The sequence below is a fragment of the Neodiprion fabricii genome, chromosome 1, assembly GCF_021155785.1.
Source record: "Neodiprion fabricii isolate iyNeoFabr1 chromosome 1, iyNeoFabr1.1, whole genome shotgun sequence".
In the NCBI taxonomy this organism is placed as follows: Eukaryota; Metazoa; Arthropoda; class Insecta; order Hymenoptera; family Diprionidae; genus Neodiprion; species Neodiprion fabricii.
This window is the reverse complement of record NC_060239.1, coordinates 33,745,801-33,762,350: the sequence shown is the minus strand read 5'-3', so window position 1 is coordinate 33,762,350 and position 16,550 is coordinate 33,745,801. Positions and strand designations below refer to the sequence as shown.

At 44.5% G+C, this 16,550-nt stretch overlaps 1 protein-coding gene across 1 annotated transcript in view; it reads right to left on the bottom strand.

Moving 5' to 3' along the window:
- Positions 1-11,559, bottom strand: part of LOC124174482 (monocarboxylate transporter 11-like) — a 74,937-nt gene extending 63,378 nt beyond the window's left edge. Inside the window, exon 1 of the mRNA XM_046553685.1 lies at positions 11,053-11,559. The gene's annotated coding sequence lies outside the window, so the exon portion shown is untranslated. The remainder of the gene's footprint in view (positions 1-11,052) is intronic.
- Positions 11,560-16,550: the final 4,991 nt, after the last annotated feature.

Below are 16,550 nucleotides of genomic sequence, written 5' to 3'. Positions count from 1 at the left end.
CTCAGACCGGTTCGCTCTGTAAACCTCTCTCCGTAAAATTGGTCACTGAAGTATAAAAGCTTTGTAAGGGACGTATAATTCTGACCTGCACTCTGCTCGAGTTCGCGAAAAGTGAGTGGTCCGCGTTATTCGATGAATCACAATAGCCGAAAACTTGACGTTATACAGGCGAATATAAACATTGTAAATTCGCTATGACAGTTATCGGTGACTTGATCCTGCATCGCAATCACTAACCTTATAATACCTGCCGGATGTATTATCCTTGCAAGTCCGCGGCGATCTTCAAATCCATCGGTCAAAATTTGACCTGTAATCTCTGAGCAACGACCGATTAAATTAGATGATGATCCGTCATGCCGAGGACACTCGAGAGCCCGGATTGAAAATGTTGAAATTTGGCACCGCGTCTTGGCGGGAGTAACGCTGGCCCGATACGCCTGTGCTTGAAAGATCCTGGAATATATTGGCAGAGTTGTTTGCGAGTTACATGCACGCATTATATCGTCCTTGACTCTCTCGATCGATCTGGTACAGCGATTCCGAACAGGTACTGTACGTATAATCTCTCACTTTCGTCGTGTGTAAGTTACTGCAGCGTCGGTATCTTGCCAGACGGAATTTAGCTCGAGCTTTATTGGATATGTTCAAGCGCAGAATCCGGACACATGAGAAGATTCATGCACATAGTTATCTTAACACTGGCCCTGCAACGCTATAAATTCCACCCTTCATCCGACAAAAATTTACTGCGACAAATACCCCGTTCAACATGCAAACCTTTCAAAAACTGCACTTTGCGTGCTTTGCATGCAGAGCCGCTGATGGATCGCTTAAAAAAAAACATACAGAAAAAATAGAGGAAAAAAAAGAACAGTATAGGTGTGTGATGTATGTACATGCGTGGGTACTTTAAATTCCACAAGTGAATGTGATAAAGTTTGACTAAGATATATTCTACTGAATTTCAGCGAAACTTTATACGCCGTTAAATTCTACAACGGAATAAAAAAAAATAAAATAAAACGAAGGAAAAAGTAAATCTGCCTAGTAATTCTGACGCGGGGTCGTAGCTTAAACAGCTCGTAATGCTTTGAAGCTTAGAATAGAGCTGCGACTGCCTTTCCGGGTAAGAATAACGCGAGACAAAAGGTGTGAGAATGAAAAGCTAGGAGAAATAGAGCTCTGCAAGTGTGCGTAAGGTGCACGTTGGTGAAAAAATTGTCATTTATATTGCATCACCTTGTAGCAATGTTTTCTTTCGGAGCTTACTTTTATTCGAATAACGCAAACGGCTCGCATGGACTTTGTAGCGTGGTCGTAGAAATATTTCACGTTCAAAATGACGAAAATTACAAACTGAACGGATGCGACGTGCTTGTTTTAAAATTGTTGTTGTTGTTGAAATTGCAATTATAATAAAACTGAGAGGTCAATGGTTACAAAAACCGAACAGGGAGTCCGATGAACATCGTACAACGCAGTAAATTGACTCGGGTCAACACCCAAAGTTTTGTGAAAACCGTCTCACTGTTCGTCTACAAGTTTTAGCCGCAAAACCGCGCTGATACGATCTACGGCTATTTTGCCGTGCGAAGCGCTGCGAAATAATGGTATTTCACATCAACAACTGCGGCTTGTGACATCAGGGAGCAAAAAAACTGTTAGAATGTTTGCAATCGGAGACTTTGCAGGGTGTTATTATATTGTCGCAAGCCTGCGGTTTCAGTAATAATATTATTATTCGATAATTTCGCATTTGCTTTTCTAAAATACGTGGAAACTTCCTCTTTTTTCCCGAAAGAAAAACAAGTCCGAATCGCGATTTTAATTTTACTTCGTCCAGCAGTAGCTTAATTTCTTCCACATCGAAGTATTAATTCCAAACCACATCTGGCACTAATTATAACTTCACCGAGTTCCTGCCACTCCGCTTTCGGATTAAGTTCCAAGCCGTAGTTCAAGTCGTACCAATTGAGATTTGAGTGAAAGTTAGACCGTTCGGAAAAAGGGTTTCATTCACAGTGCACGGTGTCAGGGTCAGAGACTGTCGATAATTCTCAAAGACTTGAAACTCTTCAAAGATGCGGGTAAAATTAGTTCGAGCATTTAGCAAAGCTAGTTTACCCTAGTTTGAGGGTACAGCAAAGGCGCTGAGCTTCGCAGCGAGCTTGCGACGGACTGCAATAACTTCTCGCCTGGCGCAATAGAGCCGTTTTCACAATGCGGCAGACAGGCGTGCATGAAGTGCGACTGCGATGTGCTCCACGGGTGCGGGTGAGAGATGTGCATAGAAATGGGAGGGACGCGAACACGGAGTTGAAGTGTAGACGCCGCGGAGCTTTCACAGGGGCGAAAGCACGATCGGGGGTGCTTAGGCGCCTCCTGGCCGCTGGACCGTCGACTCGGGCTGCGGTGCTTTGAGCTAACTCACCGTCATAACCACTATCACCTTGCCTATCTTCCTCCAACTACGACAGAGCTGAGCTAAGCCTCCGGTGGTCGAACCTCGCCGTCAACCTTGCGCTACTCTCCGTACCTATGTACTTGTTTATCGAGCCGATCTAACTCACCGGATACACTGTCTACCCCGTTGTCCCGTCGAGTGAGCAATTCCAACTCTCGGATAACCCCGAAACTTGTGACCTCAACGATGCCGCTCCGAAATGATCCAAACATGAAGAGGTTCTTCCTTTTGGCGATTCTTTTGGCGAGAAGTCGCGAATAATAAACACAAGATACTTAGGGCAAGAAATTCAGGTCTCGCTCAGACCAAGTTCTTTGTATACTTTGTCACTCACACGTTTCGATGTAACGAAAACAGTCGAGACTGGTCAGACAGCCCGACTACGCGTGTCGTTTGGTAATTGTGTGCGAGAACGGTCACTGTTATACTCAACAAAATTAACGTGATCAAACGTTCGGCTCTGAGTGACATCAAATATGGCGTTGCTTAATGGAGCAGTTTGATGTACGTACATGCTTGCCAAAATTCAAAACCCTTCCAATGTTGGGCCGACTTTCCTCCTGTAATTGGACGCTTAAGCTTGTGACATCGTATCGAGGGGAAAATTGATTACAGTCAAAGTACTGTTTCGGAAACTGGCTGAAGCTAAAGTAGGACCTTTGACTCTGAAGACCGCAAGAGTCGGAGGAAATGGTACCACGGTAACTTTTGGACGATATTTTTCTAACGGAATAATATTTTGGCATTCGATAGTTTGCCGAACCTCGATTATGCTCATATATAAGGCGAGAAATAGAATGGTATGAAACAATAACGGAAGCTCATACTGCAAAAGTTATAAAACGTGCCAAGCTTTTTCCTCGAAGCTAGGGATCCCCCGAATGTTGTGTATGTGCGCGGTACGTACCAAATATATGATCCTTACGTATACATATAGGTACCTCGGGTACGAAAAATTTGCTGACGCGTTTATACGACGAGGCTGCACGAAAGAGACTTCGTTTACAACAAAAAGAAGCGTGGTAAATCTGTTCACTGATAAATCGGCACATTGAATACTATTTTCGTTCTAAATCGAGCTAGAGAACTGCGCCGCGTGTTTGGATAAACCGAATAAAAGCTGGAAGTCACGCGTCCCCGGTTATTCTGCTTCTTCTGATCTTATTTTCATCGAATGTCGGTACAGCTTTCGCGTACGTCTGAATCATGATCAAAAGCTTGCCCAAGACTTCAGTCTTCCACTTTGTGAGAAGAGTGAAAAAAATGAATACCTACACAAGTTTCAAGTACGGAGCACAAAGGACGTTTCATCTTTATTAACCAAGGATCGATTTGTGAGAAGAATGTTTGTAGCTACGAATTACTGGAAGCAAACCTTTCATATGCAACGGTAAATGCTTCTTTGGTCGGGTTGCTAAAGTAGAAGGCAGCCTGCGGAATTCTTAGAAGGACGGAATTTTTTATTCAACAGCGTCGCAGCTTTCTCTTACAAGCATGGAAAACTTTCGAGCATAAGTAAGACGCGCATCTCGCGACGTACGTTGGCAGAATGGCAACAGTTATAAGAAATCGGCAAAAGGTCTTGGAAGGAATTTGGCAAAATGGTAAATAAACAGGGGATAAATTTCGTAATATTGCGAAAACAGAGGACTCTCGAGGCTTGATTTATTTCAGGTTTACCCACAGCCCTCACTCGCATAAAACCTCTGCAGGGAAGATACGAGTAATGGAACCGGGGTGAAATCTCCAAAGTTATACGTGAAGGCAGGTACAACAATGCAAACTATATTTGATATAATAGAATACAAATTCGTACGTCTTTATATATAAATTTGCACGTGCAGGTATATATGATATACATCCGTTTGTGATATAACGGTTCGTGAACGCGGTTATAAAAAGAAAAGCTTAAAAAAAATCACCAAAATCCATTGTTGCCGCGATAGAGAAAGTGGCGAACACGCGAGATCATTTCCAGGGTAATACATTCTTCACAATATTCGCCAGGTAGAATTCAGTGGGCGGTCGCAGCTCTTGCGCAAAAAAAAAAAATAAATAAATAAAAATAACTACTCTCAACCTTCCCAGAGCAAAGATTCTTGGGATAAGATGTGGCGATAGCTGCCCGAGGCAATAAAATAAACCATACGCGCCGCTCAAGGCGGATAAGAAACGGGACGGAAAATCGGGACGAAGGTGACGGCGGCTATCTCGCGTGCTTATTTGCATTTATCTACACCGACTCGTAACAATGCAAGCTCTAGTTTCGGGCGCAGAAATAAAAACGAGAAAGAGCAAAGGGAGAAAACAAAGATCGACGAAAAAAAGGTCGGAAACCAACCAGCGCTGATCGTGAGCTTGTCGAAGTACAACTACGCCGGTTTTCATAGCAGTTGCGAATGTTCAGTGCGAGTTTAACCGCCGCCGTAGAATAATTCCACACGCAGGCGGAAGGACCGATTTGCCGATTATTTCCTGCGCTAGGCGGTGCAGCCCTGTGTAAGTCTCCTTGGAGGCATTGATTCAGTGGCAATCCGCATGAATATATTGTATCTAACTGTGGTTCAGAAATTTCTCTGCAGGCTTCAAGCGAAAACCGTCTCCAGAACTTTCCCCGAACTCCCGGAACTCCCGAGGACTGCAGCGATGCGGAGTTGCTGTGCTGAGACAAGTTTGCGTATACCACGTATGTAATTGTTATCGAGGCAAAGCTCGAAAGCTCCCCGTCTGCACGGTACTCACTCGCAACAGAAGTCAAGCTACTCTCGCTCTGCGTGTAAACTCGGCGTTTCGTACCTATTCGCTGCAGGATCGAAAGTTCATGCTTGTTGGATAAGCACAACGATTATTTGCGAGGTACCTGCGTTATGTCGTCAATTTTTTGTCTTCTTCTCTTTTTCTCCTCAGCATTTTCAGGGACGACAAAAACAAAAAACTTCAACGTCATTGCAGTCCTGGGATAACAAAGCGAGTGACCGATGGGTGCGTGTCAGTGTGAAATTATTTGTCTCGATTTCAAGCTTTCTCGCTTATTACACTTCTCTTTGAATCTTATCGTGGCGAAGGACGATCATCAAGTGGCCTGACGAAGGAATCGGCCATCAACTACCGCTCTGCGAAACAATCGGGATCTTCAAGCCTGTTCATACTCTGCACGTTAAAGTTTCGAACGAACGACGCGGTTGTCGGTGCAGGAATGCTCGCCTTCAAGGATCCCCGAGAATCTTGGAACCATTTGACTGGCGGGAAATTAGACGGCAAGTATCGCGATTCATACCGATACGCTCCGCCGTGCTTACCGGAAAACGCAATTAATTACGAGCGTGCAGATGCGGACGAGTGAAACATAAACAGTCAGGGCATTCCGATTACCCAGAGACGCCGTTGGCTCGTTAACGGCTCGTTTGAGTTCGCATTGAAGTAGTTCCAGCTTGTGGGCGAATTTCAGAGGCTTCTCTAATCAGCCCCTCTTTCAGCACGCGCGGCGTAACATCGTGGAGAAGAAACTCATTCCGGAATTAAATTGAATGAAAATTTTTTAAATCTTCCATCCATTTGCCGGGAAAATCCATTACGACTAAACTAATAGGCGTTCGTACGACTCGAGGGTTTAAACGAAAGTCGTTGCATTAATTAAGAAATCCTCTGGCCGCAGCTCGCCGGCGTATCTAATCGGTGAATTTTATCATTCGGTTAGTCGGCGCCATCCGGTTGTCATTCCGCGGCCGTGAAGATTTCAGCAAAATCCTTTTTATTCTTCACCTTTTTCTCTAACGAAGTATTTCGAGCTCGAGAATAAGTCGCGATATCTAAACAACTTTTTAAATGTATACTTTCAAACATTTGCCGCTAGACGTTACTCATCGAGTACCTACCTGATTCATTTAATCCGTAAAAACGTTCCGATTATAAAAAAAAATTTCCCGCATTTATACGGTTAACATCACAAGCCACGTTCGATGTATCGTTCGTTTCAAAATTCATTGAACGCCCAAAGTGTGAAACAGTAGAATTCAAACAAAGGGCTAGACGGATTGGAGATTTGAAGTAGTAAATTAGCAATTTAATCAGACGCAGTAACATCGGAACTTGTGGTTCACTCTACAGGCCGGTTTATAACGGCTGGTCGATTAACTGACGCGTGCTAAAATTTTCGATGAGGTTCGACAAAAGGCTCAAATTTCGGCCGTCATTCTACCGCGAGCCTCGTTCATTCCTCTTCACCGCCTTGTTATAATAAACTGTGACAAGATTGAACAAAGCGACACGTAACTCTCGAATATCAATAGACTTTCTGAAACTCGGCGAGACGCCGTATGCCTGTATATAAAATAAAAATACAATATACATACATGGTACAGCATAAACACACATAGGTATGTTTATATTGTACAATATGAAAGAGTTTTTATCTCAATCAGCGCCAATATCGCGTAATTAAAGTTTCAAACTAATTATCCGGGGGGATCCCAACGGCGGTGAAAAATAACTTAAATAAGTTGAAACGTGCCCGAGCTGCTGAAACGTTAAATAACGGGCTCAGCAGCGCAACAGGCGAACTTTCTGAAAGAAAGATAACGTGATTAACGACTTATTAATTACAACTATGCGCGGATTAACCGTTTTACCCAAAGCAACGATCGGTGTAAAGTAACGTACGCGAGCTTTTTCCTTAGCATACAAATCATGGGGAAAAGCTGTTCCAACTTCATTTGCTACAGCTGCCGGAATTCTTCTTTAACCTCGATTCCGATAATTCCAGCGAATTTATGAAACTTTCTCCAAACAATTATTCGACCCTTAAATTAAATTTTGTAAGACACGAGATTAGCCACACGTGTTCGAATCGGATAATCCATGGACGTGATAGACTTCTCTGCGTAAGTTTCGGTGATGTATTCAGCTTGACATGGGATTGTTCATGTATATCCAAAGAGGATCCTGTATCGACGAGAGACTAACGTATTAGCTAGATTGGATTTGGCTGTTGAGTGCGTTAATCGGGGAACTCGACTCGACTACTGTCATCCTCAATCCATGGTGCCGGGTAATTCGGTTTAATTACTGGACCTGGGTGAACGGTTAATCTTTAATGACAAAACTAGTTTAACGGCTCCGAGCCACATAAGCATGGTTGGAGAAATCGTGCCTGTTACAAGTGTCAACATTTTCAGTATCTGGATGTTGTTGCAGGGTTCGAAGTTCTACAATTATTGTAATCTTCGTAAACTTTATAATTGAGCCGAGTTACTCCTCGTATAAAGGAAGCTTTTTATAGACGTACAAACATGTCGACATGAGAAAAACTATCGTACGCGTAGATGTAAGACACAATGAACTATAATACGAGTTCCAGAAAGTTTGTGAACCTCGTCGCCTGTAGCACCGATTATTCTCGATGTGGTGAAAAATTAGGGTTTCCCGAAAAGTAATTACGACCTAACGGGATCCGTATTTTCCCTCATTTCTCAAGGTCAGTCGATAGAATGTCGGGTCGCGTAATCGAACCGCATCAATATTTGGCTTGTTTACAGAAGCCATGTAGGGACCGGAGAACCGTTATAAGAACGAGGTCCGCGGGGTTGCGGCGTTTTTACTCTCCTTTTGTCCGTCGCGAGTCGCGAAGGAAGAAGAAGCGGTAGAAGGTTCCCTCGCGAGCGAACAACGACGTCGCATCGTTATTGCCTGCCGCTGTTTTCCACGTGAAAATACCTCCCCGGCGACGACATTGAGGATAACGATTCTCGGATAAACTTGACGGATTTCGAGTGGAACGCGTACACGTGCCTCGAGCCTTGAGTGGGCGGAAGGCTCAGCTGGACCCGGAAGATGGACGAGGGTGAAAACGGCCGGAAACCAGGGACGAGACAGTGCGCTAAATAATCGCGTCAATGTTTGCCGCCGCGTTACAAAAGCGAATCGCCTAAATGCCAGTAAGAATACAAGGGGCGTTCTGGACGCAGATTCCCTTACCGACATCTTATCGACACTCCAGCCAAGACACAAACCTTTTTCTAGACTCTTCGGCGGTGGACGACAACCACACTATGGCTGACTTTGTCGGTCATCGGATTGAGGCTTGCAACGAATGTTGAGCTTGTACGAATTTCGAGAACTTATTGTCAGCCGAAATTCCGAGAACCACTGAACATTCCAGAACGCCCCTCGTATTGCTACTGACGTCTCTAGTACAACCACAGTCTTCGAGACGATGAATTTTAACGACAATATTTTACCGAGTGTCGGAGGCAGCCGCTCCGGAGATTTATGCCTTGCCAAAAGCCTCTCGCACTTTTTACCACTTCGCCCTTTTCATCCCCCTTGCCTGACCCTTGCCCTGCGCGAAATACTACAGAGGGTTGAATGCATCCGTATATGACGCGCGGTATGCAACCGCTTTTCGAACTTGGAAATGCTGCTGCTTGGAGCGGCGAAGGCGAAGTCAGGGATGGAAAACGCGAATCACGTTAACTCTTACTTTGGCTTGCGAACCTACTTTGCTGGGTCACCAACTTCACCGGCTGTGTTAACTGCGAATGCAACGAATTCGAAAATGATGGTTGAAACGAATTTCTTTGGAGTTGTCAAAGGCGGCTAAACTACGCTGCAGTGTCGCGCAATCAATCGGTTCCGTAACATATAATAAACACGAAGTCAGCTATGTGCACGTAGATACGTTGCAATGGGAAACGTTACCCGACATGCAGACGAGGATACATATGCGCCCTTAATCCCTGTTGCAGCGCGACGTCTGGTTAACGTAGAGTATAATGCCAATTACTCTAATCCTGCAGAATTGTCACATATTGTTAATTAGTCACAAACTCCCAGAGCGCAAACGAGGGGAAATCATTCTGCTTTACCACTGCTTCTGAACCAACGCTTAAAGTGCAACTACATTTTCTACATTACAACGTTCGTGATATTTCAGAATAATGAATCAACAATGCAAAATCGCAGAGGAATTGTGAAAGCAATCGCATTAAGAAACTGGAAGTCGCGTCAACAATATGCGTAGAGAAAAAATAAGGTATAAGAAAACAAAACAAAATTCACGAGAGGGTGTCTGACTTGAATAATGCAAAGTCGAGAAGATCGTTCGATCCAACAATCGCCTGGACGGCAGTGCGGTGTTGGCATCCGAAGTGATTTTGCCAGTTTCGAAGTAACGGTGCCAAACGAAGATACACTTCGACCTTGTACCTGCTCCCGAGATTCGTCATCATTAAGGATTTCAACAAATATTCGCCCGTGATACACCCGTTTAAATATTAAAAGAAATAGTCGGACAGGGGTCCGCGTGAATTTGGCGGGGAAAAAATGGCCGCCGTGCAGAGTGCGCATAATAATTACGTAAAAAATCCGTTCATAAAGGGTATACATGCATATACTCGCGCCCCTTTCTGAAATTTCTGAGGCTTTTCCTGCGACTTATCGTTGGTAATTATGATTATCGAACAAGGAGCTTCTGGGAACCTTCACGGATCGCGACACGTGATCGCAGAACACAGAGAGGCTGCTTGAGGATTGTGGCTACCTAACTGTAATTGCGTTGATTAAGCAGCGTGGAATCAGCTCGCGTTTCTCTAAGCCGTATTACCGTACACACGTGCGGGAGAATTTCGTCGAACAGGTATTCGCCTCCAGCCGAGCACGCAGACGGTGTGCAGGAGCCAACCCCTGTAGAAAAATCAAGTACTTTACGTACCAAAAATTTCAGGGGCGACGCAAGCGGGTATGCAACAGGTGCAGCGGGCCTGGATGTCGCGGGGCCGAAGCTGAGTGTCGAAAAAAATAAAATTGAGAGTAAAAAAAAGAGGTTAAACACGGTTCCAGGGGCGGGCTTATACGTTTCGCGGTGTTCGGACTGCGGCGACCCGGGCAGGATGCAATTAAATCTTGATTAAGAGAAAAAGCGCGAGGGTTAATCGAGGAAATTACAGAGCTCTTCCAGGATAATCGCCCGGGGCTTTATTCTCCTGCCCCGTACGGGGGGGAACCGATGCGGTCCGATATTTGCCTCTCATTGCACGTGGCGAGGCAATTGCAGGACGCTTTGCCAAATGGACGGTGGATGATGCCGCGATCCCGTTATCGCGTTTTCCGTACCGTTTCAGCGCGAGTCTCACGCGGCGCTAGTGACAGAGACGAATGCCCGTCGGTCTGCGACCCTGTAATCGGAACCACCCCGCGCCCGAATTTGTTCCTGGAGGGCTGACGGATTGTCGAGAACGCGAAGTTACGCGCGTCCCGGATTTTCCTACCGGGTGGCCGCGGACTTCCGTCTCTCTGTCCGAGCCCGCGGAGCTTTGAGGGATGAAAACGTGCTCCGAGCATCCCGCGACGTCTCGTCTCCTCGAGAGTTGCATTCAAATTAAGTATCGCGTCGCGCGGCGGTCGAAGCTCAACCTCGAGCTCTTCGCACAGTTTCCACTCACTTCGCGACTCTCGAGGGTGTCAGAGGTCGGGGGAGAACGAACGCGAGCAGACTGCAGACGGAAAATTTTCGGTCTCACCCCCGGTGACGGGGCTCCGAATTAACGACAGGCTCTTAATTGCACTCGACGATCTACCGTATACTTTACCTCTGCAAACTCGGGGGAGCGACTCCTTCAAAGCCTCCAAGTAACAGGGTCCTCCACGCACCTCCAGCAGGACCGGGATCTTGGATACCACGACGGACACGTGACCATGTGAATGCGAAAATTCACAGAGGCTCCCGCAGCCGTGAAAAATATATCATAGGATATACCGGAAGACGTTGAGAACCAGTACGAATTTAAAAAAAACCAGTCGTGTAAAATGAAGATCAAAAAAGGAAAGAAAATTAGACAATTACGAAACGAAACACTTTTAGCGGTGTTCAATGCCACAAGTAAAGTCGATGGCGAAATTCTTCGCCGAAAGATTTATATCATGTTTATAGATGTGGCGGTTGAACGGTCATCACACTCTGACTGCGCGACGAAGCCGCGATTCCAAGGCCTTCTAAGCACGTGAACATTTTCCTCCCAGGGGCTGCTGTGCTTTCGGCGTTCGCGTTATCAAAGCTTTTCGGAACTCCGTTGCTCGATCGACTGCCCAGGGCAAGAGCCGTCGCGCGACTGAACGTGCCGTGCCCAGCATCCCTATCGCGTCGCCCTCGAATCACCCTCGCCCACCCCCCCCCCCCCCCCCACCCCGTCCTCCTGCTCCATCACCCACTTCGCTCTCTTCCGCCCAGAACAACTCGGTGCCACGCACACCCACCACCACGCACACAATTCGGCGACGCGTGCAGACACAAAGAAATCCTCGCGCCCAGCATCGGGCCTGTTATACCTGGTGGTACCGCAGCTCGACTTCCGCAGCTCGGCTACAACCCCTCGAGATCAATGACGGGAGTCGATGGGATATTTTTAAATCCGAATGTCTATTCGTTCTTACACTAGATCAAACGGTTCGCCGACATGCGTGACAATTGCCTCGGAAGAGAGAATAGAATTACACTGTTTAGAGAATTGTAGGTCGTAGTTTATCTTTTTTGTGTTTTTTGTTTTTTTATATCGTTTCAATATCAAGGACAATTTTGAATAAGTCGAATAAGGTGTTTACTGAACTGATGCACATATTATTTTTGCTAAGAAATTTATTAAGCATGATTTGAATATATGTAGAATGGAGTCAAATTTTCTGCTTGACTAATCTTCTATGCGAAAATTATCATATCGAATAATCCGGTGCGAAATACTTGCGGCACACCTCGGAAATAAAATACGAGCCTCTTGTCCCCTGACTTGACTGCGAACACTCTCCTAGGTTTTCCGTATTCTTGATTGAAGTAAAGAATCAAATACATGAACTGTCGTGACCGGAATTATCTGGATATTTTCACGATAACAATGCCGTTCGGTAAAACCGAGTTTCGAAAATTTTTTCCTTTCTCATAACGGGTAACAATGTTGCGTATATTTTGTTTACCCGCGTAATTGCTCACAGCGTAAAACAAACAAATGAAGAATCCTGCAAATTCGTATCATGCTAAAAAATTAAAAATATAATTGCACGCTGAAAATTGGTGTTGAAAAGTGAAAAAACGTCGGTATGTATATTACATGATGAAAAGAAAAAAAGAAACGAATCAAATAATGCGTAGTATAAACAAGAGGTGAATCTATATATATACAAATATGTATTCGCACATGAATTTATTATACGTAGTCGATAAATCGAAAAATGTACGCACTGACGTGGATGAGGGATTTCAATCAGTCCGAATATCACGTTATTCGAAAATATCGAATTACGCAGAAATGCATCTGCGGCCAGTGGCTGGAACAAATGAAGATACGTGTATAAAAAATTTCATATTCAGCATATGGACACAGTCCTAGTTACCGTAAAATCCGATTTCCTCATCGCGGCCGTTTACAGGGTCCGGAACAGTTCCGAGCTACTATAATTACTGCTCGTGGAATCAACCAGCAAGGGTGAAAAAAATAAAATAATGTTAAAATTGAAATCACGCATCGACTATATTTTTACGACGAGCCATTCTCAGCGATTTTTTTACACCGACTCACACTTTCACCAACTCGACACTCTTGTAGGCGTGTGATAAATGGGCAAGGAAAACAGTTCCAAAGGGATAGAAAAACAGTTTTTCTCCCGAGGTTGGGGGCACGTGCGTGTGGTTTTTGCGCTTGCAGGTCGGGGCTGCGGTTGGCTGGACGAGAAGTGAGGGATGGGGCGTAAAGAGCGGTGGAGAAATGCTGAAAGAGATCCGACCCGCTGTCGTGAGGAGGGAGAGGCTACTGTACGCTGCCCGCTGCAGCGAGCGTGGGGCTGAAATATACGCGAGCTGGCCGTTTCCACCGAAAAGCTCATTGTGTGTCACTGTGCATTCATGAGCTTTTAGTCGAGTTTAAAATTCACCGGGGTGCACCGCATTCCGATGAATACGTGTAACATAATGTATATAGATACACGGTTGGATATCGTGTGGGTAATATAATATATATATATAACAAGTGCACGTGCCTTATTCCCGGCACAAAGACGCGGCAATTTGTGACGTATAACCATCCGGAGGATATTATTTATAGTCGCACTGCATATCTACGGATGCCCGAGAATTCGAAATTTAAAGTTTCCAAATTTTTACTCCCTCGCCGAGCCGACGTCCTGCGGTCCTGAAGAATTTTATTATACAATACACATATTGTCTTTTTCGGGCAACGAGGTTTGATACGAGGCGGAAGATTTTTTAGGACAGCGTCGAGCGCGTCGAGTCCCTCGTATCTATGCTAAAGCAAAATATATATTCGATATCGCGAAGTGTCTCTAACGGACCGGCGATACGTCAGTTACAGAAGGCACGTAGGTAGGCATCTGTTAGGTATTGTTGAATAATGTATTGATACAACTGTTTCACGAGCGGTTATAGGCACGTGCATAATTGAATGAGCTGACTAGCGAACGGAATACGAGCGTACGTACGTATTTTCACACGTGCCGACCGTGCTGTTTTTCCGTGAAACATTCCCATCGTAATTAGACACGTTTGGTATTAGATGTATAAATTTTCACTCCAACAATGTGATTTCCAATATTATTATACGCGTCCGAGCCACTCGTTCCTTCGCTTGTATTGCGAACATCAAATTATACACCGTACACGCGAATATTAACAATTTGCAAATTGCAGTACCGATTCGGATATAATGAACGTGACGAATCCTTTCAGCAGGCCGCAAAATAGAACAGCAGACGCAGCTTCGCCGTCTGAACTTTCATGAAATGTACGCATGAAAATTCTTGAATTCTTCAAGCTCTGCAACAGTCACTGGGTGGTCGACATCCGCCATAAACTTAGCCGACAAGGCCCCTGCCTCTCTTCTTAATTATCATGCGAAAGCCCTCTCAGCTTACCGGCGATAACTCCGTGATAACCCCTGGGTGATCCATAAGAGGAAACCATCGGAACAGGGGTTGTAGCGTTGTGCGAGTCAAAGAGCAGAGCATTTATCTTGTACGAGGATAGAAAATTTGCCGCGACTGAGAAGGAAGAACATTATAACAGTGTCGAAGAAAAGGGAAATTTTTTAAAACCCGATGTATAGTAATCTCCGACTCCTAGTATTCGCGGGATCTACAATATTGTCGCGATTTGCGTGAGAAAATGAAATCGACTGGATGGCAACACAAATATAAAACAACGTGAAAACTCTTGTTGCGACAATCAATTTTTCATTCGTCATCTTAATAGGCTGAAATGAGTAATAATTAACGTCTGTCACGCATACTGAATTATGAAATAGGTTAACAACACCCCTTCGTAAATGAAAACTGTTTCAATTCGTAAACACGCGAACGATTATTCTCGCCCCTGAAGAAGTTATTCATCACATTTGGCAGACAATCGAGTTTTCACGCGCTCGTGAACCTCGTGCTATCGTCCAAGTTGCAAAAACCTCGGTAAGAACAAGGTCACACAAGGGTTCGCAAACTTTCACTGGGTTATCGTTGGATTTCCCTCTCTTCGTGAGAATACGCGAATTGCACCTGCTCGACATACAGAGAAACGTTGCTCTCGGCGTGACGAAATTACCATCCTGATAATTATTTGCCTCCTTCTTATCGTTACCATCAATCTTCACGCGTTACCCGAAAATATTTGCATCAACGCGAGAACTACAAACTTGTCTGTTTCTACTTACTCCGCGTTTCATACCTACGGCCATTCTTGCAGCCATTTCCACTTACGTATGTTCGTCCAGCCGTTTCTACTTACAAATGTTTCATTCCGAGGTGAGGCCGTGTTTCTCATCCCAGACGCGTTTCGGCTTACAAGGCCCAAGACCTGCCTATTAAAGCTCGATAAAAATTTGAAGCTCACTTACGACTAACTTTCTGATAGAAGAATACAAATTATCTATATCCAGCACAATCCCAGCAAACAACGCAATGTGTGGACGCAAGAATATGATGGATTAGAGCACATCGTTTGGGCGGGAATAGATATATTTTCACCATCCGGGATACGGTCTTTGATAAGGCATGACGTAGGCTTAATCTTGAAGGATGCATCTCGAGCGAAGATGGAGTGATTTCTTGTGGAATATCGACTGGAAAATTTGTCACCCCAATTTCTGTCGTGCAGCGGTGTAACCCGTTGTTTGGCGTATAGTCACGGTAGGTGCAAATCAGTCGCGAATTATTAGTACTGAAAGAAAACTGGAGTCCGAGACGGCAAACAAGCTCTATGATCCGATGTATTAAGCTGCTAAAATTTTTTTTGGAAGAAAAAGGAATCTCGCTTCATTCTTCTCGAAGTTAGTGTTTTTTTTAGCCGCAATACAGCGTACTCCTTCGATCGAATGTTTTTGTGCGGACGAAGCTTGAACCCTGCCGCACAAAAACATCTCGATCAGCGGATGAGTGAGTCCATTAATGGTATGCGCTGGTGCTGGTAATATCGGTGAATTGTTGTAACAACACTCTCTTGGTGCAGAAGAGATTTATCGATCACGCTTGAAAAAAGAAAAATAAATACTTAGAATGGCTCGCTCGAGAACAATTTTACTTTACTACTGTGCGAGACTGAGAGGAAGTTTGTTCGAAAAGTACACTTAATCCTGTGCAGCCACTTCCCCTGAGTCTACCCTGTTGTATTGGAAATTGAGAGAAGCCATGAAGTTACAACATCGTACATATGAATATTCTAATACCGTTTAAGGAAGGTCTTCGCCTATAGCTGCGTAATTCTGGTTCTCTGATGCAAATTTGTAGAAATAATAGAGCAAGTATTTGTCTTCACGCTCTTTGAGTAAATATTGTAAAGTTTATTTTTTTTTTAATTCAATTGTAACATGCAAAACATTAGGGATTACAATTTACCAACATTTCGCCTAAAATATCTCCATCTGCTGTTGTCTGAAATTTCGTTACGATCGTTGACCATGCCCATTCCCATCTGTCTTGTCAGATTAAGATTATAACATTAAGCAGAGACGTATTGCCAGCTTTTACCAGGGCCAGCAATCGGATAGGTATACAATTTAATTTCGTATGTTACTTTTCAGAATGTGTAATTTTTTGCAAT